At 41.0% G+C, this 18,394-nt stretch overlaps 1 pseudogene; it reads left to right on the top strand.

Annotated features, from left to right (window-relative positions):
• LOC100357551 (large ribosomal subunit protein eL8 pseudogene) overlaps nt 1-10,617 on the top strand; it is a 47,694-nt pseudogene extending 37,077 nt beyond the window's left edge.
• The last annotated feature ends 7,777 nt before the right edge of the window (nt 10,618-18,394 follow it).

Raw genomic sequence — 18,394 nt, 5'->3', positions numbered from 1 at the left:
AATAGAATTAAAATATGCCTGCCATATACATCATATAGATCCCTCATAAACAAGCATGTGAATTTTTTGCGCCTAAATAAACTTACTTTCTAATTCTATTCTCCATGAACTTTTTGGTGTACTCTGTGTGCTGAGAATAATATCTGCTTTTCTTGGTTACTGGGACCCAGAGCTAGCTTCAAAAGTTATTAAGGATCATGAAAGTTTTCAGATACTTTATCTATTTTGATATCTGGTCATGCTGCAGCTGTTATTTCTTGTGATTGTTGGTCTGTGTGTCTTTAAAAACCTCATCTTCTGGGGCCAACAATGTGGTATACTGGCTAAAGCCACCACCTGTGATGCCAGCATCCTGAATGGGATCCTGTCCTGGCTGCTCCACTTCTGATCCAGCTCCCTGCTGATGGACTGTGAAATCAGCAGAGGATGGTCCAAGTGCTTGGGCCCCGGCACCCACGTGGGAAACACAGAAAAGCTCCTGGCTCCTGGCTTCCCTCTAGCCAAGCTGCAGCCCATTGCAGCCGTTTGGGGAGTGAATTCGTAGTTGGAAGATTCTCTCTCTCTCTCTCTCTCTCTCTGCTCTCTGTATTTCTTCCCTCTATCTCTCTGTAACTCTCACTTTAAAAAACAAAACAAAACAAAGAAACCCACATCTTCTGCTTCCCATTTGCCATGGGCTGAGAAGTGGACAAAAAAACCATGTCAATATCAAAGTCCACTTTGTTATGCATCAGCTTCTATTAGATTTTTTTCATATGTTAGCTCCTTTAATTCTCATCATTTATGTTTGGATATAATTTTTCCCTTCCCCACAGATTAAGAAAATGGACCTCAAAAGAGTTAACTTAGTTGAATTCAGCCCAAATCCTTCTGGCTTGAAAACTCAAGGCCTCTCATTACAGAAACCCAAAAACCTGGCTGACTTAAAATGTAAGTAACATAAGGGTAAACAGACGAAAATGATGCTTTTTCTAAATAAGGTACCCAGTGTTGAAGCAGTCTGGGACATCTGTTTTGTTTTCTTCTCAGTTCTTAACTGTATTCCAGATAGTTCAGTTGTCTGACACACAGTTCCAAATTACTGAGGTGTTGTAATAACACTTTCCTTATTCAAACAGATACTTGGACACCATTCATTCAATATATTCATTCAAATGTAAATATTGAGAAAGTACGTATGGATCCCAGAGAACATCCAAAAATGAGTACGGTATGGCATTATGCCTTTGTGCGTGTGTGTATGTGTGTGTGTACATGAATATATATATATAATATATACACGTAGTGTTTATCAAGCTTGCTCCTAAGGGGTTCTTGATTGTAGCTTTTCTGTTTGCTTCTGTTTTAGTTTTCTAGTCTCCACTGTGGCAGGTTTTTACCTAGCTCCTCAGAGACATCTGACTCCTGCTCTTCCTCTAAGCCACCTAAATGGCACAGGACGTTGGCATAATTATGACTGAAACCAAGGGAACTGAGTCATCATCAAGACACACGTTCATTAGAAAGCAGGAAGTCAAAGAATATGGAAGAGTTAATTATCTTGCAGATTTCTTTAATGAGTTCATAACAACTACCTAATTGGCTAAATAGTTCAGTTTTGGTATCATGACTCCATAGATTGAAAATAAACACAAACAGCAGTGTCAATATCATCCCAAATTAACTAGGAGATCCAGCTTCAGGTATAGTCTGGCAGTGCCTTCAGAGCAGATAGGAAATTTGAAGGTTTTTGCAGGTTTTGGGGTTCTAAGGACAAAAATTTTTCTCCCAAGTGTTTTTCCAAAGCAGTTCACAACAGAAAGTATGTGAAGGGTATCAACTGTGCTGAAAATTTATTTTAGCTCTCTCTGCATATTTTTATCCTTATGACAAGCAGGTGGATCTCATTGTCCACCCTTGTCATAGAGGAGGTTTGGATTCCAGATAGAAAGCAGAAGGTAGTTAACAACAGTCCTTCCATGGGTTTCGAGTTCCCAAAGCCTGAATCTTCACAGGTTCTTTGCTAGTGGAACCCAGTGAAGTAGAGGTGAATGAAGGCCAAAAAATTATAAGATCCCCAAACTGTAGTGACCTCTGCATCGACCTGGGAAGGACTCCAGAGAGGATGGAAGACTTCAAAGGGGAATGGCTGGATGGAACACAAGGAGAGGATGGATTCTGAACACTATGTCTTCTGGAATGGAGAAAGTTGCAAGCCAGCTGCATGAAAAGTCCCACTGTTAGTGGTTAAAAGGATACTAGCTGTCTCCATGACAACCTAAAAATAAGTGAGTCCTTTCCCAATTTCCTAGAATCTACAAGGAATTCTCATATCCATGTTGGACATGGAAAAGGGGAAGTCCCCAGTAATAATGTAGTAATAATGTTTCTAAATCAAATTTATCTTTACTTCAAAACAATAAAAAAAAATGCATGTCCTCTATGCCTTAGTATGTAGGCAAAAGTTTCATGCAGATACAAAGTTAACAAGGATTCTTTTCACGGCTTGAAATCAGAGGACTCAGAGCTGGTGCTGTGGTGCAGTGGGTTAAGCTGCTGTCTTCAGTGATGGCATCCCATATGGGCATCGGTTCAAGTCTTGGCTGCTCTACTTCTGATCCAGCTCCCTACTAATGTGCCTGGAAAAGCAGCAAAGGATGGCCCAAGTGCTTGGGCTCCTGCTCCCCTGTGGGAGACCCAGATGAAGCTCCTGGTTCCTGGCTTCAGCCTGGCCCGGCCCTAGCAGTTGCAGCCAATTGGGGAGTGAACCAGCCGATGGAAGATTCTCTCTCTCTCTCTCTCTCCATCTCTCTGTAACTCTCATTTTCAACTAGATTAAAAAGAAATCAGAGGGCTCTTCCAACTTCTGAAGGAGCTGGCCCAACTGGGTCAGCATCATTATAGTTGTAGAAGGCAACTGCCTGCCCGAGTGATGCTGTGCATGGGCGCTCAGAGAGGCCCCAGCCAGCAACCATCTCTTTTTTTTTTTTTTTTTTTTTTTTTTTGACAGGCAGAGTGGACAGTGAGAGAGAGAGACAGAGAGAAAGGTCTTCCTTTGCCGTTGGTTCACCCTCCAATGGCCGCCGCGGCAGCTGGTGCACCGTGCTGATCTGATGGCAGGAGCCAGGTGCTTCTCCTGGTCTCCCATGGGGTGCAGGGCCCAAGCACTTGGGCCATCCTCCACTGCACTCCCTGGCCACAGCAGAGAGCTGGCCTGGAAGAGGGGCAACCGGGACAGAATCCGGCGCCCGACCGGAACTAGAACCCCGTGTGCCAACGCCCCAAGGCGGAGGATTAGCCTAGTGAGCCGCGGCGCCAGCCCAGCAACCATCTTCTCCTCTGCCTGGTGTAGTGAACTGCATCCATCTCCCTTGTGTCTTCCGACTCCCCTGTTGCAGCTTCAGAATGACCACAGTACCCTTTAGCAATGTTCTTACACCTTAACTCTAAATTCACAAAAAATACCTAGCTTTTCCTGATCTTTTCAGTGGCCTGTGCAAACAAACACACCACTGACTCCCTTCCCTGCAGCACGGCAGCAGTGCCTGAAGCAGAAGGCTGAGACAGGCAGACTCTGGGTTCTCTCTCCTGGGTAATTCCTCCAGGGTCTCTTCTTCTTGTGGCCCTATCCCTCAAAGACTTTACTACGGCCCTCCGCTAAATTTTCTACCAGCAGCCATCCTCAATTTTTCTCTGCTGTTCATTTTGCAGAACAACATGACTTGTTGAGTTTAATTCCTTTCCAGCCTGATCCTAGGACAAAGAGAAAACTAAGAAATAAAACGGGGTGAGAGGGTGGTTGTGGCCCCATAGGTTAAACCACTACCTGCAGGGCCGGCATCCCATCAGAGCAGGATCAAGTCCTGGCTGCTCTGGTTCCAATCCAGCTCCCTGATGATATACAGCAAAAAGCAACAGAAGATGGCTCAAGACCTGGGCTTCTGCCACCCACATGGGAAACCCAGAGGGAGTTCCAGGCTCCTGGATTTATCCTGGCCCAGCCACAGCTATTGTGACCATTTAGGGAGTGGACCAGCAGATGTGTCTCCGTCTGTCTTTCTGTAACTCTGCCTATCAGATAGATCAATAAATCTGTTTTTTAAAAAAATGGGGCAGACAATGTTTTATTCAAGAATCTTAAGGTCTCAAATGCCAGAAATGCATCTTAAAATATTTCTTGAGATACCTGGAAGCACCAGGTCTATTGGAGGTTAAAAGAGCCCTTTCATTTGAATGTGTGGAAGACATCATTGCGAAGTATGTAGAAGGGTACACCAAAAAGTTCATAGAAAATGAGATAAAAATATAAATAGATTTTGGTGCAAATAAGTTTTGAAATCCATATACAGTTGATTTCAGAATTAACTAACTTTTTGAAATATCCTGATTCATGGGTGAGACTTTAGTCCATAAACCTAGTGTTAAAAGATATAATTTCTCTGTTGTTTTAAAGTAAAAATAAGTGTGACTTCAAAACACTATCCCTGTTATTAATGGGGCCTCCCTACCTCTCTATGGTTCTATAGGAACATGAGATTTCCTATGATGGCTGGAAAGTGGTATCTTCTCTCTTCATTATCATCATGTTGATGAGCAGTGGAAACTCTTGTCTACCAGCCTTGGAACTTTTTGTCGCTTAGAAACTCAGTGAAACTTTTGTAAATAAATGTCAGCATTTATGGACTCAGATACAATAATAATTGCAAGATTATATCTAAATGTATTATTTTACTGGTCTTTATTTTTCATATTTGCAAACAAATTCTTGATCAAAGCAGTTGCATAGGAGATCCAGGAAAATTCAAAATGAGCATTAACACGTGTTGTAAATATATTTTCTCAGAAACTCTTCACTCCCAAGAAGGTTTTTATATATACAGAGGAAATAGTCAACTATTTATTCATCCACAAAGCTTGGGTACAAGCCAATCACAGTAAGTGTTGACTGAGAATGAAAAAGAGTCTTGAATCATTTTCACCACCCCCTTGCCCTGCAATCTAGTGTTCATTTATCCTTATGTTCCTTTATCCTTATGTGGTCCAGGGTTGCCAGATTTGGGGAAAGCCCTGTGTAGGGATGGTGATGGGAATGGGGTTTTGGAGACAGTGGTTATTTATCAAATGAACTGAAAGTCCTTCATTGTTTTAACTGGTATCACCACATATGTACACATATGGACTGATGGAGTTACCAACTAGGAATATTCTCTCATCCTTACTTATCATTTGATTATCTTTGCTTAGCAAAATCTAGTGGACATTTTCATGTGGTAAAATATATTCCTATATGTCGCTCCCCCTCTTCGTGGAGGAACGACACTAAACCCTGCCTAGGCTTCATATCCGAGTCACGGCACCATTATGTCGCTCCCCCTCTTCGTGGAGGAACGACACAGGACCCTGCGCTGTTCTTTCGTCTGCTCGGCCCTCCCCGGGTTTGCTGCTGGTTCTTCCCGGGTTGGCTACTATCCCTTCCACCTCCGTGGAAGGGCAGTTCCCCCTGGCCACATTCCCCACTTCCGCAGGGGAGCGGCACACCGCCGGCCGGCTCTCTCGGGGGGCTGCACAGGTGTTCCCCTTAGATGTTCCTCTTAGATGTTCCTCGTGCATGCCGTCTCTCTCCTCCTTTATAGTCCTCCTCCGCCAATCCCAACTCGGCTGCCCACACGCCGAGTACGCTGCTCTCCTCCAATCAGTAGCAAGTCCTACAGTTTATTGGTTGAACTGGAGGCAGCTGTGCAGAAGCTGTTTACTTCTCTCCCAGTGCCATATTGTGGGAGAGCAGATGCATAGAATAAGTCTTAATTCCAGTAACTCAGTCTAGTCCGGATTGCTCCCCACACCTATACATTAGAACTTTCCAACTGATCTTTGGTGATGTGGTTTAGACATGCCAGGATATTGACTGTTGTAGTTCTTGCAGTGGCTAGGTGGAGGATCTGTGCCCTCAGCTTCCAGAAGGAGTCACCTCTGGCCAACCCGACTGTTTATACTAAAGTGAGATAAAAATACCCTCATTCCTCTCATGGCCATAATTTGCAGAGTGCTGAGAAAACCCACTTTACAACATAGTTTCTGGTGGGAACATACATGGCTATGACACAGTTAATTTAACTAATCCCCCTACTTGTGGACTTTCAACTTGCTTTCTTTTTTTCTCAATATTTTATTTCACTTCTAATGACATATTTATACTTGAATTTATTGTCTTAAGACAAGTCCCTAATGGAGGAGTTTTTGTTTTCTTGTGGTCTCTTTAATTCTGGACACAATATGCAGCATTCCCTACCTTTCTATGAGTTCCTAGGAATCCTGATTCTGGACCTAAATCTGAGTGCATGCATCCCTACTCCATCATCATGCTAGAGATGTGACCTCAGCTATGTGACACAATACCTCTGGGCCTCAGTGTCCTGTAGAAAATGGGGCTGATCAAATTAGTTACTTTACTTAGTTGCCATGAGGACCACAGTAAGTAAGTATTCATGGAGTACTTAGAACAATTCCTGGCTCATGGTATCATTCAAGATTCACTATTTTCACTGATAGCATTAGTAATACTTTCACACCTACAGAAATGTATAAAATATTTTTTTCTCAATCTTAAAGTCATTGGGAATTAAATATTTTATACTCACTGCTACAAAATAATAGCTACATAAAGATTTTTCTTTGAGAAGAATGTACCTTATTATGAGACTGAATTTATGAACTTACAGAACTTTATTAGACATGTACGCTTCCTGTTTTGTCTATTTTCTATTTAGCTGTGTTTCCAATTCAAGGATTTCTTTTTTAATGGAAAGTTTTCTGGGAGTCCCAGGCAGCCTCTTACCCTATTCTGGGTGCAACAAAGAACAGAAATGCCAGGTAATCAGAACCTCCCAAATGTGCTCTGGAGAGAGTTGTGGTTTTACAACCTTGGCTGCTCATTATAATCACCTGGGAGACTTTCGAAACTGCTGATGACTGGGCCACACCCCCAGAGACTTTAATTTAATTGGTCTGATTTAATTACTTGGCATAGGGATTGTTAAAGCTCCCCGAGTGATTCTAATGTGCAGCCAAGATTGAAAACTGTAGTGTAGGTGGGTACTGATTAATTCAGGGTCAGCTGGGTGTGTCTGTGAGGCTGGGTGCTGGAAAGAGTCTCGTGTGATCAGTCAGCTCTCCAGGCCAACTGAGGCAATTGGTGTGGTGGAGATTTGCTGATTGGCTACACAGCCTTTCTTTCTTTCTGGTTATTTCTTTCCCTTATTTTCAACTTCATATTTTATTTATTTTTAAGATAATATATTTTTAATTTGCATTGTAGTCAAAGGCTTAATGACTTTATAAAATAAAGATTACAATAAATAAAAAATAAAAAAAAACACATAATCCATTGGGGGAAAAGGCAATGCTATAACCAATAATCAAATGAGAAGATATTCAACTGGGTACCAAGTCTTTAGACAAAAACTGAAACCAAAATATCCAATTCACCTAGACAACACAGTAGGTTGAAGTTTTTGCTTTGAACAGTTTATTTCACTTTGTAAATTTTTATTTTTCTTAAAAATCAATCCAAAAGTCATACCTACACTTTTGTGGTGAAAAGAAACGCAACACAACAGATATTTCATGTCTTTGACTGTGTTTCTTCCATGTTTTGCTACTTCTGATAAAGCAGACAATCACAAGCAGATAAAACACATACAAAACAGCCTGAATAACTTGCACATGAAATATAACATCTTTGATCTTTTGTCTGGTTGGAGTTTGAGATTCAATATTTCAAGGAAAGGATAGTACACTGGGGCTAACAACTATGAACTGAAATTGTCCTTGAACTAGGAATATTCAACCACAACGAGGTTTCGACGGAAAGGTTTCGAAGCAGCTTCAAAGAACTCGGAAATCAGGAAAATGCTGATGTGTTAGGAAAGCCTACGCTATTTGCTTCTGTGGTTTTAAAGACATAAATAGAAACAGTTATGCCAAAGAAGTTCTATAATTAACTTTCATCCTGATTCTAAAAGTTTCTTATTATAAAGCTTTTAATAGTATATAAAAACCGCTGTTTAAAAACTCTTGGTTTGAATTTTTGGCACTTTAATGAAAAAATTAGTATTTTCAAGCTTTGTGGTTTCGCTAAAGTCATGTGCTAACTGAGTAGCAGTTCTCTGTTGCCCAAAGGATTTTTGGGGATGGTGGATGATCTGGTAATTTTCTTCTCCTTGGGTATATTTTTCTCAAAGTCAGGGCATACGTGTAAATCAGGAATAAAATGAATTCCTGATCTAAACTGTGGGTGTGGTTATGGAAGGACACTGGTATTTAGACCAAACAAATGTGCTCTTTAGACGCAGTGACCTTACCCAGTTGTTTTTCCAAAACCACAACAGAGAACAATCTTGCTCAGTTAATCATACCTCCGTGGAGTCTGACCACAGCCTAGAGGGTGTCTTCAGAACACATTCAGCAGCAGGATGCGGCAGCCACATCCTGCCCTGAACACTAAACCCTCCTCATTTCCTCTCCATCCAGGGCTACCAGTCACCACCGAGCCCTTCTCCAGAGCTCACCAGCTATGCTGGTTCTCTGTTTTCACATTTGAGAACTTTGTTGCAGGTCTGAATCCTATGGGATATAAATCAAATATGAAGAAAAATTTGGAATAAGCCTTTACTACCCCAGCCAAATTTTATCCAGGTGCAAAGAGAGCCAAGTGGGAATAAGAGAAACTAAACCATGTATGTAAGTGAAAGAATAGAGTATCATTGGTGAGTGGTCAAACAAAATTTATGGAATTTTTGAGTTTCGCTATAATGTTGTCTTGACAATTTGCAGGAAGATAATATTTATGGCAGTGATGACTGATACAGTCAGAAACATGAATAAGTTCAAATTATAATCAAGTTATTATTTACTTACCTCTCAACAACGTCAGTTCAAGGTTAGACACTTGGATATCAGACAGGAACAATATTGCCTGCTATATTCTGGATTTGAAACCACTGCAGTGAGTTTCAGAGTAAACTTGTACTTTCCAGAAACTGGTCAAAATAAGATCAGTTCTGGATTCTCCAGAATGTAGAATTCTGGTTCATGATCACTTGCTGGATCCACCCAGCAGGAGCTCAAAAACTGGAACTCCATCTGGGTCTCCCACGTGGGAGTCAGAAACCAAAGCAGTTGGGCCATCTCTTTTTCTTTCCCAGGCACATTAGCAGGGAGATGGATTGGAAGTGGAACAGCCAGGACTTGAACCAGTGCTCACATGGGATGCCAGTGTTGCAGGCAATAGCTTAATCCACAATGCCACAAACCCTGCCCCTACATGTTAATTTTAATATTTGTCCTGTTACAGATCTTTCCCAAGAAAGCTCCTATTAATATTATGTGTCAAAATATTATTATACAGTTTATAAAGTTTATGTCATTTATTTGATAAAAAGACTGTATGTGAGATGCAATGATTGGGATATTTGAGCTTTACATATGCATCCTTATATAAATAAATTGATTATTATTTTTCTCACTTTTCTGTTGAAAAAATATGAAGTGCAGATTGAGAGAAATCTCCAACACAGGACAGCTACTACTGACTAATAGAGTCAGGGCTTAACCCAAGTCTGGCTGATTCCCTAGTTCATGTGTGTTAAATTTCATTCCATTAATCCAACCAGTTGGGAAGAAATATCCTTTCTTAGTCCTTAAAAACATATACTTTAATACTTTATGTCCTGGGGATAATTCTGTGTTCACAGTAGGGCAATAAAGATAATACAATTGGATATCTAATAAGATATTTTAATATCTTATATTTTCCCATTATTCATGAAGGACAATGATGGCACTTGAAGAAATTTTTAAGAGATTCCCACTAAAAAAATTTTAAAAATTAAAAAAAAAAAAACCTACTGCTTCCTCCTCTAGCTGCTGAAAGGGCCGAAAGGATAGGAATTTCGGCATTGGACGGGACATCCAGCCCACAAGGGACCTCACCTGTTTGGTCAAACGGCCCCACTACCTGCAGCTGCCGCAGCAGAGAGCCATGCTGTGTAAGCAGCTGAAGATGCCTCCTGCCATCAACCAGTTCAACCAGGCCCTGGACCTCCAGACAGCTACTCAGCTGCTGAAGCAGGCCCACAAGCACAGACCAGAGATGAAGCAGAGGCTGTTGACCCCGGGCGGAGAGGAAAGCTGCTGGCAAAGGGAACGTCCCCACCAACAGACCACCTGTCCTCTGGCGACGTAAACACTGTCACTACCTTAGTGGCGAACAAGAAAGCTCAGCTGGTGGTTACCGCACATGACGTGGACCCCATTAGGCTGGTTGTCTTCTTGCCCTCCCTCTGCTGGACGATGGGGGCATCCCTTACTGTATCATCAAGGCAAAGGCCCGGCTGGGGCACTGGGTCCACAGGAAGACTTGCACCACAGTCTCCTTCACTCACATGAGCTTATAAGACAAAGGGACTCTGACTAAGCTGGTGGAAGCCATCGGGACCAACTACAATGACAGATATGATGAGATCCACTGCCACTGGGGAGACCACATCCTGGGTCCCAATTCTGGGTCCCATTGTCAAGTGGGAAAAGGCCAAGACTAAAGAACTCTCCACGAAACTGGAATCAATGTGCTCTGTTTAGTTCCCTGTGCATAGTAAAGATTGTCCTCCAAAATTAAAAATCTGCTATCCTCCACAACTACGCTCTTACCAATTAAGAAATAAGACGAAAGAGTAAGGCAGATGGGAGCCAAATTATAGCTTTTATTATGGACAAAATTTAGGTTGAAAGACATGGCTTAAATTTGGAAGAAAGTGTGCCTTCTAAAATTGAATCCCAGTGTTAAAACAGTCTTATCCATTCAGGCACAGACAGTCCCTGTACAACGTGAAGCTTGAAGGAACAAATATAAATGTATGGCTTTCGTGGCAAAACTTAACTTGTATGAAAAGTAAAGAGGAGAAATCTAGATCTCTTCTAATTGACCGATCAAAGAAGCAAAGACCAAGGTACTGTAGCCATGATCTCCTTTCACATGGAAAAAACATCAGGAGAACAGAAAAGATATGTTCTTCTGGACAGAAAACTTTGCCAGGAAGTTTTTCCTATGCTTGGTAAAAATGTGTAAGGAAACATTTAAAGTTAAACTGTATTTGCTGAGTTTCAGAAAGGAACAAAAGGCCAGCAAAACAGCTATAATGTTCACAGGTTTACAGCCTGGTTCACTGCAGAGAGAAAAGGAAAAGATTCACATGGCAACTTGTCTACTAGCAATGTTTCTTGGGAATGATCTGTAACAGGACAAATATAAAATCAAGGGATTGGGATGACTTGAAGTACTCTCTTTCAGTATCAGAGAAGGGAGTAGCTGTTCATTTCAGCTCTACTGCAAGAAAACCTGGACTTGCTTTTTATTTCCTCCATATCTCTTGGAAAACTTGCCTTAAATTAAGGTACTTCATAAAGAAAATCTCACAACAGAAACAAATTCCTTTTTACCATAAGACTAAAACACACTGCAGAAATGGCAGCATTATCCACTTACCTTTTGGTTGTGTATAGTTTTAGGTGTTATTTTGATTCCTGTTTAGTGTATTTGAAGGAATATTCCCAACACTTAGTAATTGTAAACCCACAGAGTACTTGTAGAGCAAGTAGTTGCTCATTTATATCAGTAAAGCAAATTACTTTAACTATGAATTGGAGTTTCTAACAATTTCTTATTGTGAATGATTTTCAGTTTATACTTGAACAGTGATGTGTGACATTGAGGCAGATTTCTGAATAATCCTCTCCCCTGTCATCTTAATGAGTTCCTGTATCAGATTCTCTGAATTTGAGTCAGTACTGCTTGATTTCAAAAATCAGAAAAATTCAAGAGCTGAAGGGCAGTGTACCATTGCCACTGCAGATGATGAAACTTGCCCTAAAATGATTAAATGGCATGACAGAGGTCACAAAATAACTTTTCAGTAGATCTGGAGCTTCCCAAGAGGACTTTCCAGTATTAGTTGCCTTATCTTACAGTTTACTGCTATAGTACTAACTGCCTGTTTTGTCAGTTTTTTTTTTTTATTTTATTTTTAATTCTGATGAGGGGCTGGTGTTTCTTGCATTGGTTAAGTGGCCACTCGGGCTGCCTGCACCCCACATCAGAGTGCCTGGTTTGAGTTCCTGCTACTTCACTTCTGATCCAGCCTCCTGCTAATGGGTACTCTGGGAGGTGGCTGCAATTGATGACTCAAGTTTTTAGACACCTATCACTCATGAGGGAGACCCAGTTTGAGTTCTGGGGATCATGGCTTTCACCTAGTCCAGTCCTGACTGTTGCAGGGATTTGGGAATTGAATGGAAGATTTCTCTCCATTTATTTCTGTCCCTCTCTGTTCTTCAGCCTTTCAAATAAAAGGAAAAACATATTTTTTTTAAAAAAAAACCTGGTGTGATTCTAAAGAAGTAAGAAAATGTTTTTACTTTTAACATTGCAACTTTTCACACACAAAAAAAATCCACATGACATAAAAAATCTTACAAAGCATTTGGTTTACCTCATTCAGCTCTATTTTTAGGACACAGTTCTAATCGTGTGAAGCCTGTGTAGAGACACTTTCCATTTACTAAATGTTCCAGGCCCTGGGTTCGTTGGCCAGACTTGCTGTTCATCGGAGTTTGACTCTCATTACCTGCAGTTTGCAAGGCTGTATCTGCTGCATCCCATGTTATAGTCACATGGTACACATTAGATTGGGAGAGTCAGCTCAGATTACAGAGTAAGGTACAGTTATGTTTACTTAGTTTTCATGTAAAAAGTGAAGAAGTCCCTTTCTGTTTATCACATTAGAAGACGTCTAAATGCATTTCCCAAATAAGAAGGCCTTGTACTCCACTTGGCTGCCAGTAACTTCCAAGCCTGCGGAGACGGTCATGTCTGTTCTCGGAGGTTCTCACAGTGTGATTGTGTAAAACAAACCTGCTGCTTCTCCGGACACACTTGGAAGTCTCTGCCCTCTCTTCTGTTTGATTTAAAAACCTGCTCAGTTGCTCCAGCTCGGAAGAAAGCACCGCTTTCCTAGCCAAGTTTTTTGCATTGACTAAGGTGAATTTATCTTTTAAATTGGAAAATTAGTCCCTCCCAGCAATGATTCTACCAATATGATGTGACCATTTTACTTTTCCAAAGATAAACACGAATAATAGCATAGCTGTTTTGAGATATCTTGATGGGAAATAAACTGTAAAATGCAACCCAACATAGCATATGTCAACGCGGTGGGACACTACCGGTTCCAAAAGATTTTCTGACCCACTGGTGTGAAGTGACTGGACTTGGAGCAAACACAAAAGGAACCATCTGAGGATCGAAGGTGCCAGGAGAAGGGGATATTTTGATAATCCTGCCCTTCTCAAGGGCATAGCAGTTTATATAAGCCCCCCAAGAAAGGAGGACAGATGTGTGCTGGAAATGGAACTCCCTAGCCTTCCTCTCTTTCCTTTCGTGTGACCGGCGGCAATCCTCTTTGAACACAAATAGAGAATCAATCAACAACTTCTGCCCCACTTCCAGGAGAAGCTGGAGGGATTATCTTTGCCTCATATTGAACCAACGCTGGTTATAATAGCCACATAATTGACATAGGATCACCTGTTTAAAATTCAATTATGGATTCAACGCTCCCTTCCTTCCATATAGACTTGTGTAGATTCAGCCTTGTAATTTGGAGCGGCAATCTAAACTATACTTTTTAAATGTCTCTACAACGCTCCCTCCTTTATTTTTCTTTCCATAATCTTCAGCCAAAAAAAGAAAAAAAAAAGAAAAGAAAAGGTAGAATGGAATTTCTCAGAAATTGTTAAGGAGCCAAAAAGTGTGCTAGATGCATTAAGTTTATGTCAGATATAGGATCTAAAGGAAATAAGACATCCAGGAAAAGTTTAAAAATCAAATGCAGTCTAAAAGGATGCAGTCTTTGGATTGGTGCCTTAATGGCAGCAGGAATGACGTGGGGAGGATTACAAATCACTCATTCTGCAATTAGATCTCATTTCCCCTGATGGCAAAATAAAACCATGTCTCCACACAGCAGTAAAAGTCATCTTCCACTGATCAGTCAGGTTCTTTATTGCTGATAGATTTCCAGAATAAAGAAGTTTCAGTAGTAGCCCTAATGAAAAAAATGTCAAATGTGATGGATAGAGAGAATTTGAGCCTTGTTAAATAGGACTATTTTAGTTAAGGTCTTCAAGACCCTTGCCAAATTGAACTTGCAATAGAGTTTCAGCATATCCAGTATGGATATTTTTACAGCAGACAAACTATTGGTTTCAAAGGTCCACCAACCTGACCAATTCCCCTGGATGGCTATAGGCAGAGTGGCCTCTGGGAGAGGACAGCAGATCTGGTCAGTGAACTTCATCTGTCCACAACAACTCATTTCATTCCATGGGTCCCAGTTTCCTTCTCTGTAAAACAGGAAGCCAGACGAGAGAGCTCCTCTGGGTGAAACCACGGTAGTGTCACAAGAAGGACAAATCAAATGTTCTAATCACATTGAATTTGACTTCTCTCATGAGAGCAATTCAGTCACGGCAACCACAATAAAAACAGAGGGTGAGAATTCTCATCAGACTTTGTGCCCCTTCCCACAGCCAGCAGGCCTCCTTCTCTCCCTATGGTTGTAAACAGTACAAGACTCTGGGTAAGACAGACATGTGAGCAGAGCTAAGGACCCTTATCGTCTGCTGAGACCCCTGATAGCTGTCTGGAAAACAAGGATGGTACAAGGGATTTTTTACTGCAGTGAAAGTGAAATAGGCACAGGAATTTACCCAGATTTCTTCCATGCTCCTCTGCTTCTTGTCATGAGTAAAACTGTGTTTCCATTTAGAAGCAGCCACATTATGTGACATTGAGACGCCAAAAGCTTCAGGTATTGGTTCATAGTTTGCTTATCTGGAAAAAAAAATGGAGTAAATGCTGTCCACCCTAAGCTATGTGAGCTGCGGGGGTAGTGGGAATGGAAGCTCAATAGTTCTCTTTAAGTGTATCCAAGAAAACAGGGATTCTTGTCAGTAGCGTTCATTCCTGCATCCCCACTTCTAGAGCAAGTGCAAAAGTAGGGTTTGACAGTACTTATTGAAGAATAAATTAAACTGTTGAAAATAATCACATTATTCACAATTTTATTAGCAATTGATTTCATAACAGAAAGGATTTGTGAAATTATTAAAACATTTAAAATGCTATATACTTTAATCCTTTGAAATGATTGAATGAGCAACAAAAGAAATTAAAATGAGAAGTTTAAACACATGATGGGTGAAATTAGCTCTTAAAATGATATTCACAGCCCACACTCCATAAGTAATATTTTTCTTCTATGAGAAAATGTGTTATAGATTTATAAAAATGACTTATAATTGAATACCTAGAGGACTGTGCATCTGTAAGACTGCATGCCTAGGATAAAGTCCCACCTCCGCTTCCAGTCTAGCTTCCTACTAAGGTGCAGGAAGGCAGCAGATAAAGTCTCAAGTACTTAGGTCTCTGCCAAATCTGCCAAGTCCCCACAATCCCCCCAGCTGGAGTTCCTGGCTCCTGGCTTTAACCTGGCCAAGCTTCAACTATTGCAGGTATTTGGGGAATAAACTAGTACATGAAAGATCTCAGTCTCTCTCTCTCTCTCTCTCTCTCTCTCTCTATATATATATATATATATATATCTGTCTCTATATATCTCTTTCTGCCTGTCAAATAAATAAATGTAATAAAATGTAAAAATACAATTAAGTGTAATAAAATGTAAAAATAAGATAAAAATCTACCCCAATTAGTGGTAATTTTTAAAATTGTCTTAGAAATCTATAACACATAAACCTGGTGCTTAGAAAACAAAAATTTGCATCATTGTAAAATAGTGTTCTCCCAAATAAGATGGAGGGGAGGTTGTGAAAAATGTGCATTACCTTTTAATTTCATTGTGAAGCCCTCTCTTAAGTATTCAAATACAACATAAACCCACAGGCAATGTAAAAGGGATTCTGAGTACTTTAGGTTAATGTGGACTTTATCTTTCAGTCTCTGGTAGGAAGTAAATAAGATACACAACAGGCAATTCAGCAGTGACTAAAAACTTGCCTGAAGCTTTACTTCCTGACCATGGTTCACCACAAGTGACATCAATTAATGCAATTGATACACAGAATTTCTGAACAATACATAAAATTCACCACTTAAGGGGATCAAGTATTTAAATGATGATCACATTTCCTTCCCAGAAACTTAACAAATTAAAAATCTCATTCCTTGGGCAGGCACTGTGCTGCAGCAAGTCAAGGCTCCTCTAGGGATGCCAGCAACACATGTATAAAGAAAATGTGAGAAAGCACAAAAAATATTAGTGTTGCTGTACATTTGTTATGATGCTGCTTGTGCTACTGGCATCCCATACCAGAGTCCAGTTCAAGTCTCAGTTACTCCACTTCCAATCCAGCTCCCTGCTGATGTGCTTGGGAAGGCAGCTCATGGAAGCTCAGATTCCTGAGTGCCTACCACCCACATGGGAGAACTGGATGGAGTTCCTGGCTCCTGGCCAACTTCCAGCTTCTGGGAGAATTTAGGGAGTAGAAGGAAGATCTCTCTCTCTTTCTCTCTCTCCCCACTCCGCTATTCTCATCTTTCTCTCTCTGGCACACTATCCTTCAAATAAAATAAATAAATCTTTAAAAGAATTAATAAAAATTCATTCCACTTGAATCATATTTTTTAATTCCTTCTATGTGCACAATTTTTCTGGACATTAGAAGAGATACAAAAATGATAAAATTAGGGCAAATTCAGGAAATTAAAATATGTGGGAAAGTTAGCTCAGCATACAATACAATCAGCCAAGAAGAGGTGATAAAAACGAAATGTTGTAATAGGATAAAGACAGAGCAGGGATTTTGCCTGTGGCATTTAAAAAGGGTTTTGTAGAAGATGATATTTATTTGAGACTTCAAGAATATATAGAGAATGTGGGGCCAGCACTATGCGTAGTGGGTAAAGCCGCCACCTGCAGTGCTGGCATCCCATATGGGCAGTGGTTCAGGTCTCCACTGTTCCACTTCCAATCCAGCTCTCTGCTATGGCCTGGGAAAACAGTGGAAGATGGCCCAAATTCCTGGGCCCCTGCACCCGTGTGGGAGACCTGGAAGAAGCTCTTGGCTCCTGGCTTGGGATCAGCATGGCTCCGGCCATTGCAGCCAATTGGGGAGTGAACCAGCAGATGGAAAACTCTCTCCTCTCTCTCTCTCTCTCTCTCTCTCTCTGCCTCAGCCTCTCTGTAACTTTGCCATTCAAATAAATAAAATAAATTTTTAAAAAAAGAATGTATAGAGAAAGGATAGTATAATTCAAACTGAGAACATGAGAAAATCAGACCCATAAATATGAATGATGCTCTGAAGAACAGCAAGTTTTCTCACTTGACTATAGAGTGTGGAGTACCTGGTAGGAGGTGTCATTATGTTAGGCAGAATAATGACCTTGCTAATACCCGGAATCAGAGAATGTGTTACACTGCCTGGCAAAGGGAAATTAAGGTTGTTAATCAACTGACCTAAATATAGAGAAATGATTTGAGTGGGACTAATATAATTAGAGGTATCTTTACAAGTAGAAGAGATGGAGAAGGTCACGGTAGACCAATATGAGAAGGACTTGGCCACTACTGCTGGCTTTGAAGATGGAGGAAGGGGCCAAATGCCAAGATATGCAGACAGCAGCTACAAGGTGCAAACAAGAAGAAATGGATTAGACCTCAAGCTTCCAGAACTGATTGCAGTTTTGATGAACCCCTTAATTTCAGCCCATTGAGATTCTGCACTACAGGACCTTCTGAACTACAGAACTGCTGGAATAAATCTATTTTTTAAGCCACTGAGCTTGTAGTAGTTCATAGTAATTCTCCTAGAAAACTCATACAGGGGCCTGTGCTATGGCATTGTGGGTAAAGCTGCCACCCGCCATGCCGATATCCCATATGGGTGCCAGTTCAAATCCTGGCTGCTCTGCTTCCAATCCAGCTCTTTGCTGTGGCCTGGGAGGGCAGTGGAAGATGGCACAAGTGCTTGGGCCCCTGCACTTGTGTGGGAGACCTGGAGGAGGCTGCTGGCTCCTGGCTTCAGATCAGCACAGCTCCGGCCGTTGGGACCAATTGGGGAGTGAACCACTGGATGGAAGACCTCTCTCTATCTGCCTCTCCTTCTCCTTCTATGTAACTCTGACTTTCAAATAAACAATCTTAAGAGCAAAACAAAAAAAAAAAAAAAAAAAAGAAAAAGGAAAACTCATACAGAGGAGAAAGATTGATAGGGGCCAAATTAGAAGAGTGTGGGCACCTCCCAATGGTATTTGGATTTTATTGTAAGAATAAAGTGT

Source organism: Oryctolagus cuniculus, chromosome 2 (genome assembly GCF_051225735.1).
Source record: "Oryctolagus cuniculus isolate XC-2025 breed Fujian yellow rabbit chromosome 2, ASM5122573v1, whole genome shotgun sequence".
NCBI classification, from domain to species: domain Eukaryota; kingdom Metazoa; phylum Chordata; class Mammalia; order Lagomorpha; family Leporidae; genus Oryctolagus; species Oryctolagus cuniculus.
Note: the sequence above shows the minus strand (reverse complement) of the source record. Positions and strands in the feature narration are given on the sequence as shown.